This window comes from Macrotis lagotis, chromosome 1 (assembly GCF_037893015.1).
Source record: "Macrotis lagotis isolate mMagLag1 chromosome 1, bilby.v1.9.chrom.fasta, whole genome shotgun sequence".
Taxonomy (NCBI): domain Eukaryota; kingdom Metazoa; phylum Chordata; class Mammalia; order Peramelemorphia; family Peramelidae; genus Macrotis; species Macrotis lagotis.
Genome location: NC_133658.1, coordinates 587507071 through 587519790, shown reverse-complemented (window position 1 = coordinate 587519790; position 12720 = coordinate 587507071). Strand labels below are relative to the sequence as shown.

The 12720-nt window shown below is 37.5% G+C and overlaps 1 protein-coding gene across 2 annotated transcripts in view; it reads right to left on the bottom strand.

Annotated features, from left to right (window-relative positions):
• The window catches only part of PPP2R3A (protein phosphatase 2 regulatory subunit B''alpha), a 147897-nt gene that overhangs the window by 65658 nt on the left and 69519 nt on the right, over window positions 1-12720 (bottom strand). The window lies entirely within an intron of this gene.

Here is a 12720-nt window from a genome sequence, read left to right as displayed (position 1 = left end):
GCAAACTTTCTGTTCAGCTCTGGTTGTTTCAATAGGAAAGTTTGAAAGTTCCCTGTTTCATTGAAAGTCCATCTTTTCCCCTGAAAGGGAATGTTCAGTTTTGTTGGGTAGTTGATTCTCGATTGTAAACCAAGATCTTTTGCCTTCTGGAATATCATATTCCACCATCCCTACGGGCCCTTAATGTAGATGCTGCCAGATCCTGTGTAATCCTGACCATGGAGACTTGGTAGTTGAATTGTTTGTTTCTGGAAGCTTTTAGAATTTTCTCTTTGATTTGGGAATTTTGCAATTTGGCTATAATATTCCTGGAAGTTTTTCTTTTGGGTTCTCTTTCAGGAGGTGACCAGTGAATTCTCTCGATTTCTATTTTACCCTCTGCTTCTAGGATTTCAGGGCAATTTTGCTCTATTATTTTTTTATTTTTAGGTTTTTTTTTTTTTTTGCAAGGCAAATGGGGTTAAGTGGCTTGCCCAAGGCCACACAGCTAGGTAATTATTCCACCTAGCTGCCCCTATTATTTCTTGAAAAATGAAGTCTAGGCTCTTCTCCTGATCGTGCCTTTCAGGTAGACCAATAATTTTTAAAGTATCTCTACTGGATCTGCTTTCAAGGTCGGTTGTTTTTCCAGTGAGATAGTTCACATTTTCTTCTAATTTTTGACTTTTTTGGAATAGTTTTTTACTTCCTGATTTCTTGCAAAGTCATCAGCTTCTTTTAGTTCCATTCTGCATTTGAAGGAATTATTTTCTTCAGAGAGCTTTTTTATCTCTGCTTTTTAAGGCATTCTTCTCATTTGCCTTTTGTTTTGCTTTTTTCATTAGGTCTAAACTGGTTTTTAACTTATTATTTTCTTCAGTATTTTTTTGTATATCTTTCACCAAGCTTTTGATTTGATTTTCATGATTTTTCTGCATCACTCTCATTTCTCCTCCCAATTTTTCCTCCACCCCCCTTAACTGCTTTTCAAAGTCTTTTTTGAGCTCAACCACAGTCTGAGCCCATTTTCTATTTCTTTTGGAGGTTTTGGATATGGAAACTTTGATTTTGTCGTCATCTGAGTATGTGTTTTGATCTTCCATGGGACTAAAGTAATGCTCTATGGTCAGATGCTTCTTTTTCTTTTGTTTTCTCATTTCCTCTGCCCAAGATTAATTTACAGCCATTCCAAGGTTTGGGTTTTTTTTTTTGGGGGGGACACCCTCTGGGACCTTTATTCCTCCAAGGTCTTATGCTCTCTTGCCTATGATTTGATATGTAGATGGCCCCTGTACTTCCCTCTGCCCTGGGGCTAATAAGGAGGATCTTGCTATCTTATTATGGAAACCCAAACTGCAAGCTGGATCTAAGTGTAGGCTCTCAGCAGAGTCCTACCCTGAGGGAGAGCAGAGAAATCTCTGCAGTCTTCCCTTACTGTCTCTGGGGGTACAGGCTCCTTTTCCAATTCTCGCTGCAGATTCTGTGGCCAGTGCTCCTCACTCCACACTCATTCTGGTATAGCAGAGTTCTCTCCCTGCCCCTTCAAGCTGTTGCTGGTGATCTCTGGGTTGGGCTGCAGCTGGAGCTTTTTTCCAACCCCCAGGTCCTGGTGAAACACACCTTTCCCATGGAACTTCTAAGTTATTTTGGAACGAGAAAACGTATCACTCATTCTTTCTGTGGGTTCTGGCCCTCTAAATTTTGGCTAGTCATATTTTTTTTTGTTTTTTTGAGTGTGTGTGGGGAAATTCTGCCTTACACTGCCATCTTGGCTCCGTCCCCTATATTTTCCTTCCCAACACCATTGTAAGTTCATTTGTGTTTCTAATACATACTTCAATCTGCTAGCTGTGTCTCTGCCTTGCTTTTTTTCCCTCATCTACTGACACTTTACTTGAAGACTTTAAGAGAATTCCAAATTTCAAGATATTTGGGTGGCCAAAATGTATGGACTTGAAACCTAGTTGAAACTGCCTATAAGACTGAACACCCAGAGTTGCACTGAAAGAAGTATAGAGGAACAAGAATTCATCAACTGTCCAGGGTACATGGTTTTGGGAGTGTATATAAGAAATGAAGCTAAGTTGAGGAGTAGGTCTGGGGGGAAGCAACATACAAAAAACAAGAAAAATGTCCAAGATGTTGGGTTGAATTCAGAATTTTGGAAGAATATCATGAACTAAGAAGCAAGTAAGGAAGAAACATGTAAGGAAAGGGCATCACAGTGTTGGGAGTCTGAGGTAGAGGAATGAGAAGGAAAAGTGCTACTAATTGGGTAGGAAGGTTCCCTTCACAGCTGGGAAGGGACTTAACTGAGCAAAGTTCTATTCAAAGACCCAGAGATGCCTGGAAGGAGGTGAATGGTTAGTGTTTAGTAAAAGGTAGATTTAGAGATGAGTCTTGAGTACATCAGGAAAGCCAGTGGGTATACAAATTGTTTGGTGTGAGAAGACTTGAGTGTTAGAAATGAGAAAGGCTAGAAGGTCAGAGGTCTCCTTTCTCTACATATTACTATTTTGGCATGTGGAGATATGTTCACGAATCTATTTTAGTCAGATTTCAGGGCTTATTTCCTTTATTATCTCCACAAGTGTGAGTGAATGATGAAGGTAGTTATTAGGTAAGAGTCAGTTATGCTAGGTAAGCTTGCTTCTCATCCTTGTTTTGAAAAGAAAGGCCAAGTGGAGTCAGGGAAAAGTATTAGGTAATCTCACATAATGCTTTAGAAACATGTGAAAGCAAATAAAAAAGGAATGCTGGGAAAAATTTTCACAACTAGTGCTTCTGATAAAAGACCCATTTCTAAAATACATAGAGAATTAAGTCAAATTTCTAACAATACAAGTCATTCCCCAACTGATAAAATGGTCACAGGCAGTTTCAGATGAAGAAATTAAAGCTATAGTCACATGAAAAAGATATTCTAAATCATTGATTAGAGCAATGCAAATTAAAATAACTCTTAAGGTACATCTCATACCTATCAAATTGGCTAAAAAGACAAAAAAGGAAAATGATTAATGTTGGAGAGGATGGAGGAAAACTGGGAGTTGTGAATTGATCCAACCATTCTGGAGAGCAATTTCTTTTTTTTTTTTTTTAAGGTTTTTGCAAGGCAAATGGGGTTAAGTGGCTTGCCCAAGGCCACACAGCTAGGTAATTATTAAGTGTCTGAGACCGGATTTGAACCCAGGTACTCCTGACTCCAAGGCCAGTGCTTTATCCACTGTGCCACCTAGCTGCCCCATGGAGAGCAATTTCAAACTCTACCCAAAGGGCAATCAAACCCTTTGATCCAACAACATTGTTGTGTAACCCAAAGAGATCATAAAAAAAAAGGGAAATGTTCTACATGTTCATATACAAAAATATTTATAGCAACTCTCTTTGTAGTGGCAGAGAATTGGAAATTTAAGGGATGCCCAACAACTGGGGAAGTGACTGAACAAGTTGTGGTATATGTTATGGAGTACTATTTTTCTCTAAGAAATCAAGGGTGGGGGGAATTTCAGAAAAGCCGGGAAAGACTTACATGAACTCATGATAAGTGAAGTGAGCAGAAGCAGGAGAACTTTGTACATAGTGACAGCAATATTGTATGAAGATCAAACATGATGAAATAATTCCTTTCAGTAGTGATCAAGGACAATGCTAAAAGACTTGTGATGAAAAAATGCCATCCACATTCAGAGGAAAAAACTATGGAATCTGATTGAAAACTAAAGCATATTATGTTCACTTTTTAAAACTTTTTTTTTCTTTCTCATGCTTCCCCCCACCCCCCACCCCCTTCTGATTCTTCTTTCATGACATGACTAATAAGGAAATATGTTACACATGATTGAACATGTACAACCTATATTAGATCATTTGCTGCCATGGGGAGGGGAGAGGCAACAAAGGGTAGTAGAAAAACATGGAACTCAAAAGCTTTCAAAAAGATGAATGTTGGAGCAGTTAGGTGGCGCAGTGGAAAAAGCACTGGCCCTGGAGTCAGGAGTACCTGGGTTCAAATCCGGTCTCAGACACTTAATAATTACCTAACTGTGTGGCCTTGGGCAAGCCACTTAACCCCATTTGCCTTGCAAAAACCTAAAAAAACAGTTAGGAGAAAATGACCACTTGATATTAGAGTCTGTGATTGATATGGAGGGGAAGCTGGATGTTGACAAAGTTGAATGTTCTACATCTTAAGAAAATAGATGACTTCAAAGAAAGGATATAGTTTATTCTATAGGGGAAGTCAGCATAAGAGTTATGAGTTTTTTCATGGTTGAAATACAAATAATTTCTAAGAGGAATAAAAAGTATGTGGTCTAAAAGACCAATATGGGTGAGAAGGAAAGAAAACAACTTAAGACTTTGAAAACAAATGTAAAGCAGAGGATGAGTATCATGTATGTAATGATAAGTGTGAGAGAATATGTAACAGATAGTGTAAAATTCTATAGTGGAGTTTAAAAAACCCAGTTTTTTAAGTACAAGGTGGGCAAGGCATGAGTAGAAAATAGATCATATGAAAATAACATGGAGGTCTTATTATTATTTAAGTTTTATGTTATACTAGTAGTGTGACATGGTATCTTTACCTGTGAGGTCTGTGAGTAAAGCACTAGTGCTAGAGTAAGGAAAACTCAAGATCCAATTTGACCTTAGACTTTATGACCTTGGTCAAGTCACTTTGCTCTTGCCTGCCTCAGTTTCCTCAACTGTAAAACAGGCACACAAATATAACTGCTTCTCAGGGCTTTTGTGAGGATCAAATGTGATAATTATTTATAAAACACTTACCACGGGGCCTGGCACATAGCAAATGCTTAATAAAGTTCCTTCCTCCCTTTCTGGATTAATAGAATCCTATCTCTAGAACAAAGGAAATGATTTAGTTCATTACATTTTCTCTTTGTCTAGAGGATTGTGTAAAATTCTAACAAATCCATTTTTAGGACAAATCCTAGTTAACTAGACTGTAAACTGAGAATGATGACCAGGATAGGCTGAAGGAGCTGGAGTTGTTGAGGCAAGAACAGAGAAGAGGTAGGGGTGACATGATATCAGGCTGTCTACAAGTATTCAAAAGGCTGTGATATCTGAAGGAAGATTAGAGCCAGTTGGTTTGGCCCCAGACGGCAGAACTAGGAACAAAAGACTAAAGTTGCAAAGAGGAATATTTAAGCCTGATGTAAGGGAAACACTTTTTTTGTTTTTTTTTGCAAGGCATTGGTTTAAATGATTTACACAAGGTCACACAGCTAGGTAATTAAGTGTCTGAGACTAGATTTGAACTCAGGTCCTTCTGACCCTAGGGCCAGTGCTCTATCCACTGCACCATCTAGTTGCCCCCAGGAAATACTTTGTCATAAAAATAAAAATGAGATGATTCAGGAGGTAGTAGTATGTTCCTTTTTCATCACTATAGGTGTTCAAACAGAACCAGGAAATACTACTTTGTTGGGATTATTTTTAAGATATAATATGGACTAAATAATCTGAAGTTCCCCTTTGAATTTATGAGTCTGATTTTTGTGATTTACAAATTTCAAAGCTAGCCCCCAAACTAGATCTTTTGGACAATTCAGAAGGGGGGAAGCCAATGGCCTTTATTACATTTGTTATACTTTGTTGTCATCTACTTTAACATATTTTTTCAGGAATGTAAAACCTTGAAAAAATTTATAATTACAGTTTATTCTCTCCTAATTACTGGGAATGTCAGAAACTGTTTTTCAAAGCATAGTCCTGGAACCAATTTCATAAAAGTTGTTTTTCCATTTTCTTTTCAGGCTGCAATTATGTAGTATTTATATTAAAATAACAATACATGACATACTGAAGTGTTTCAAAAGCACTTTTATAAGGATTATCTCATTTTGTTTTCATTTTGGTATACATTAGACTATTTTACCTATGAGCTGTTTCCCAGTTCTAAGATTTAGTGATTCAATGATATAGTTTTAGTATTAGTAAAGGTTCTGAGAATTTATTGGGGGTTACACTTAAGGCTGCACTTCTCTCTATAGCACTTTATTTATCATGCCTTAGAAAGCTCTTCAGCCTGGAAGTTCATTGTACCTCTGGACAATGGACATTGTACCTCTCACATTGGAAGTACCTTCTGCCCCTGGGGCTTTCTCCCAAGATTCCAACCTTGGCCCTCTTTTCTACGTTGTCCCTTTATGGCTACTTCTACAACTCATACTGCAGCCAAGTTCCCAAAAGGTAATTAATTACTACTCTCCTGAGGGTCACAGGATTTTCTCATACTGTCACTGATAAGCCCCCATAGTGGACTTCCCAGTGATTATCAGCTAGACCTAATTAATTTGTAGAAAGAATTTACTAAGCAGATTATAACAATCTCAACTATTACCACTCCCCGCTTCCTCTGGTATACGTAAGTTCCCTGGGGAGAGTGGGCTTATTATATAATAAAATGGGAGGAAGGCACAGGGTCGGAGAATCTGTGTGCCAAAGGGGCAATTTCTAGCTCCTAGGTAACTAGAAGAAATTGTAGAAGCCTCACTTCATACTTCCCTTCTGGTGTATTTCTCTGTTGGAGTGTTAATGTACTTTGAGAGTCCTTAGATTGCTCTCTTTCATTTACTGGGCTGGTCTCTGGTGTTTCTCAGCCCTGGCACTGATGTGGCTGCTCAGGCTCAGGTGAACAATGCTAGTAGCTTTGCAGATATTCCTAACAAGAGGATTTCCAAATCTTTCCAAGTTCAGGAAGTTAGGATCTGGTCAGTTTCATCTCCAGACACCTTGTTGCCTGCTTGTCCTCCACATGTCTCTCTTTAAACTCACCTGGATATAGTTTCCTACCAGAACAGTCTGACTTGTAAGTTGGTAAAGGGAGAAGAAAGTAGGAGGCTTCTCCTTCTACCAAGAGCAATTTTCTCTCTTAGGCCTTCTCATTGGAGCTAGGGAATTCCCAGCTCCCAAATTTGTGAAACATTCACTCCAATGAGCAAAACTATAAATGAGCTTGCTGTTTTTATATGTAATTCAAGAAGAGTAAGTAACTTGATCTTTAAGCAAGCTTTTTTTTTATACAGAATAAACTTTCTTTCTCTGATGATCCCAAAGCCCAATGGTCCTTTGAAATTTTATTACCTCGTCTACTTTGACCTGATTCAGTTAAGATGTCTGTACTTCCTGGGATTCAGTGAGGTAAGGATGGTCCTCTGTCCTTACATTGACTTTTTCTACTCTTCTCTTTCCTTGAAATCAACTCATTCACATTCACCTCCTCAGTAATCTTGTCAATTAATCAATAAGTATTTATTAAGTATTTACTATGAGCCAGGTGCTGTGCCAGGTGCTGGGAATAAAACTAGAATGGATGAAACAATTCTTTCTTAAGAGAGTTTAGAAATCCATTATTTCCAATAATTCTAACTGGTGGATAGATTTCTACTTGGATGACTTTCTAGAACTACAACTTAAATATGTCTAAAGCAGAATTTATAATTTTATTTCCTGATACCTACACCTTCTTCTGACTCCTCTAATATTACTGATGACTACCAAATCCCCAAGTCAACAAGGGCTAATCTTGTAATCTCATAGTTTTCTTTAGATGTGCAGGATGATGTAGAAGGTTGGGTCAATGAGGAACTAAATCTTCCTGATTTCTGCCTCTGTATTTTCTCTTCCTTACATCTCATTTCTTCCACATTGCCATTAGCTTAATTCAGGCCCTGAAAAGAAAGTTCTAGGTGAAATTGGCAATGCCCATTTCACAGAAAACCCATATAATTCTACAGATTATATTTATAACTATCCTGCTAGTCTGTGCTTTCTTCTGAACTTCTTTCTGTATTTTCTTATATGTATTTTAATAAGTTTTATAATGGTCTTATTGGGTAAGGAAATCAGAATTGCTAACTGTGAATTTGTGAAAACTGGTTTGACTAGTAGGGATCATTACCCCTGAATGCACGGAGCTGAAGTTAATAAACCTATGGACTAGGTTTAACCATGTTGACTGCCAAGCCACTTGCTGGGCACAGTCCCTCATTCCTTAGTGCTAGGCAATTTGCAAAGCCCCTTAGGTCTCTGCCCCAAGCACACTCATATCTTCTTCTGTGGATGATAGGGCAGTATTCTATTGGTGCAGGCTGGCTACGTGTCTAAACTTCTATATATGCTTGAACTCTGAAAGGCTCTGGATCTTTGAATAGAATACAAAGTCCCCTGCCTCATTCCACGTTTGGAGCCTACCAAGGGGATACCCACTAAGATTGTTCCCTGCTGTCTTTGCCCTTCTCCTTGACTGTTAACTTCTCTCCTCTCATCTGAACTCTTCTGTCTGCTCCTCTTTAAGCCCTCAAAATAGAACCAACTTACCCTGTACCTTCCTTCTGAAGACAGCAAAATACTGGAAGAATAATTGTTTCTTATGAGAATGTCAGGGTTACATCATTATAGAGTTCTTCCCAATTACCATCATTCCTAGGTCTTAACACAGTGTCTGATACCCAGTATGTCTTGAAAAAACTTCCAGTTGCTTAAATAAATTTACTTTTCTAAGTTTTCTCTAAGCTCTTTTTTTGGGGCAACTGGGTGGTAGAGTGGATAAAGCACTGGCCCTGGAGTCAGGAGGACCCGAGTTCAAATCCGGCCTCAGACATTTAATAATTACCTAGCTGGGTGGCCTTGGGCAATCACTTAACCCTACTGCCTTGCAAAAGCCAAAAATTAAAATAAACTCTCAAATTAAACTTTAAAAGTTTCTTCTCAGCTCTTCTCTTTTCATTAGAAATGCTTGAAAGTGCTATATTCCATTCAAGGACTACTTTTTCCCCCAAGTAGGATTATACTAAATTTTGCAAGCAAAGTCATTATTAGCTGCAAGCCTGTATCTTTTGCCTTTTGGAACAGTGTATTTCAAGGTTTTCTCTTTATCACAGAAGCTACCAACTCTTGTATGATCCTGACTGGTTCCTTGAACTCTTTTCTGCATGCTGCAGTATTTTTTCCTTTTATGTGAAAGGTCTGGATTTTTGCTATGACATTCCTAGAACTTTTCATTTTGGAGTTTCTTTTTTTTCCCCTTCTTTTTTTAGTTTTTTTTGCAAGGCTAATGGGGTTAAGTGGCTTGCCCAAGGCCACACAGCTAGGTAATTATTAAGTGTCTGAGGCCGGATTTGAACTCAGGTCCTCCTGACTCCAGGGCCTGTGCTCTATCCACTGTGCCACCTAGCCGCCCCTGGAGTTTCTTTTAAGAAGTGAATGGTATATTCCAACTTTATCCTTTGGTTTTTAATAAATCAAAATAGTTTTCAGTTCTGATTTCTTGAAAAATAGTAGTGAATCAGGAACTCCAAATGATTTTTTTAAAATAAGTTTTTATTGATTTTTTTTATATCACCATTATTTCTCCCAATATTGTTTCCCTACCCTTCACAGAAAGTCATCCTATATAACTAGCATTTTTGAAAGACTACAAAAGAAAAAATCAACTTAAATGAGAAATACATTAAAAAAGGTATTAAATCTATGCAATGTACAATTATGGACTCCTACCTCTGTAAAAGTGTGGGAAAGGAATGTCTTCTTATATCTTCTTTCAAGCCATATTTGATCCTTATAAATTTTCAACACTGACTTTTGATGTTTTTGCACTTAATTCTTTCCATTTACATTGCTGTCATTAATATGTATGTTGTTTTCTTGGCCTTGCTTTACTTCGCTCTCCAACAGTTCTTATGCATCTCTATATTCATCATATGTAATACAGTACTATTTCATTATATTCATGTATCACAAATGATTTTTGGGGCAGTTAGGTGGTGCAGTAGAAAGAGAGTTGGACCTGGAGTCAGGAAGACTCCTCACCTAGAGTTTGTGTGATTCTGGGTAAGTCCTTTAACCTTTTTGCCTTAGTTTCTTCATCTGAAAATTAATTGAAGAAGGAAATGACAAACTAGTATATCTGCCAAGAAAATCCCAAATGGGGCCCTGAAGAGCACATGACTAAAAAACAACTTAACAACTCCAATTAGGTTAGTCATTCTTCTATCAAGGGGTATCTACTTCTAGTTTTTTGATATCACAAAAAGTGAAGTTATCAATATTCTGGTATATATGAGGACTTTCTTATCAGTGACTTCCTTGTGGGGCAAAAGATATGGACATATTGATCGCTTTATTTGTGTATCTCCAAAGTGCTTTCCCAAACAGTTGTATTGATTCATATTTCACCAGTAATGCACACTAGTGTATCTATCTTCCTATAACCCCTCTAACATTATTAGTTCTAATTTTTACCATCTTTGCCTATAGGGCTATTTTGATTTGCAATATCTCTTATTAGTAGTACTTTGAAACATTCTTTCTTTCATATGGATATTAGGAATTGTAATTTTCCTTTTGTTCATATGGTTTATCTAAGATGATATGTCTTAAACTTACTTTCTTTGATCTGTTTTTCAGGTCAGTTTTTTTGAAATCATTATTATATGTAGATATGTGCATAAACATATTTTTTAAGTTTTCTGACTTTAATTTTTTTGCTGCTTCATGAAGTCACTGAATTCTGTTGCTTCTATTATAATTTTCAGGGATTCCATTATGAGGGTGGGGTTTACTATTTCTAAGCTACCTGTTCTCCTAATTTTTTCCTCCAGAGTTCATATTTTATTTTTCTTTGTATCATTTCTTTAGGTATTCAACTTGTCTTTGTGGAAAACTCCATTTTTTCCCCTTTTGCTTGTAGTTATTATAGAACTAAATTTGTAATACTTTTTTATGGTGGACAGTGATTTTTTTTTTATTTACTCAGCTGAACTGGTACTCTGTACCAGGGTCAGGTTCTGATCCCTGCTGCATTTTAGGGGGATGTTCTCTGGATTCTTTTTTTTTTCTTTTGCAAGGCAATGGAGTTAAGTGGCTTGCCCAAGGCCACACAGCTAGGTAATTATTAAGTGTCTGAGGCCGGATTTGAACTCAGGTACTCCTGACTCCAGGGCCAGTGCTCTATCCACTGTGCCACCTAGCTGCCTGTTCTCTGGATTCTTATGTTGACTTTTACTTCCCAAGGTTTGGTCCCTCTGGATCTTTGAGGTTCAGGATGCTGTAATCTTCAGCCTTCTTTGACTTCTCAGGACAACAATATCCCTCAGTTTAGACTACTCTAGTCTAGGCACTGTGCCACCATGTTTGTTGGCAATAAGCTGAATGTTGCATACTGCCCCTCCCTGGGTTTTCAAGGTTCCAATCCTGGAGCTTTCTGAGGTAATTACCTTTGGGAAGAACTGGGCCATTGCTTCCATCCACAGAGATTTGAAAGTTTATCTATGTCTCTGGTTTCTTTCTTAAGTTTCTAGAAGGCAACTCTGTGTTAGATTGCTGGTATTGTCCCTTTTCCTGTTGCCCTTATGCTTTTGGTTAATTTTTTTGTGCAGTTTTGGGGTGGATAGAGGAAATAACTTAAGTTTCTCTTTGGATTTCTTGATCATTATTCACTCTGGTGAACACTTTGGAAATTTTGTTGGAGTAGGTAGGTTTATGGGAACTGGGAGTTTCCTGACAGAGTGGACATCTTAGCAGGAAATCCCTGATCCTTTGTCCCCCCCCCCCCCCCATTTTCTTCTCTAAACATTTGTAAAAGTCTCATATCTGATTTTTTTTGTCCTAAGACACCACTCAAAGATGCCATTCCTTTGCTCTTCCTCACCCTCCTCATCCCCTCACAACCTCCCGAAAGAGAGGTTTCCCATTACCTATTTAATAAAGTATTTATTCTTGATATGGATATTCAAGATCCTCTATAATTTGCTCCTAACTTACCCATTCAGTCTTATCTATTATTTTCCGTTTCCCATTCCTGGAAGTACTCCCTATGTATCAGTTGAATACCCTCTCTCAACTCAGGTTCCACTTTTCCCAGGAAGCATTCTCTGATCCCTTTCCCCCAAAAAAGCAATATTTCCTACCTCAAATTTCTCATGGCACTTTTCCTTGCAATGATGTTTTATGTTCTCTTGGGTTTGGGGACATGTCATGTCTTTTCCTTGCTAGATTAGAAGAAATCAGATTGTGCAATATTTGGCTTTGGGAAAGGGCATGAATAATTTTTTTTTAAATGTGGAATGGTCTGCCTCACTGGGAAAGAGATTTACACTCAGAAGTTTTCAATCAAAGGTTCAATGTCGACTTGTTTGATATGTTGTAGCAGGGATTCTTTTCAGGTACAAGTTGGACAACAACAGGCTCTGAGGTCTCTTACACCTGTGAAACCCAATCCTGTGATACAAAAGCTTTATATTATCTATGTTTAGCATATTATAGGCACTTAGTATATATTTGCTGAATGGATTAACATACAAATAAGTAAAAGGGAAGGTAGAAAAAAAGGATGATGTGAATCTTTATTTAAAAAATATATATATATATAAGAAATGAGAGGGTCAAGATAATAAAATCTATACCTATCAACAAATTATTATCTCTAGTTGTCCAGATTATAACTTAATTAAAATATTTAAAATATCAACTGGATTTATTCCTGAATAATGAGGCATTTTTTTCCCCACAATGAATATTTTTTGGGCATTTGTCTTCCTGAAAGGAGGCTTTATTCAATTCTGTATTGTTAGTAAAATAAACAAAACAAAACATCTCTCAATATATGGGCATTTATTTAAAATAAAAATTAGGAGTGGTATGGTAAAGTGAAAAAAGTGCTAGCTGTAGAGTCAGGAAAAAGTTGGTACTGAATATCTCACTTTGACCTTG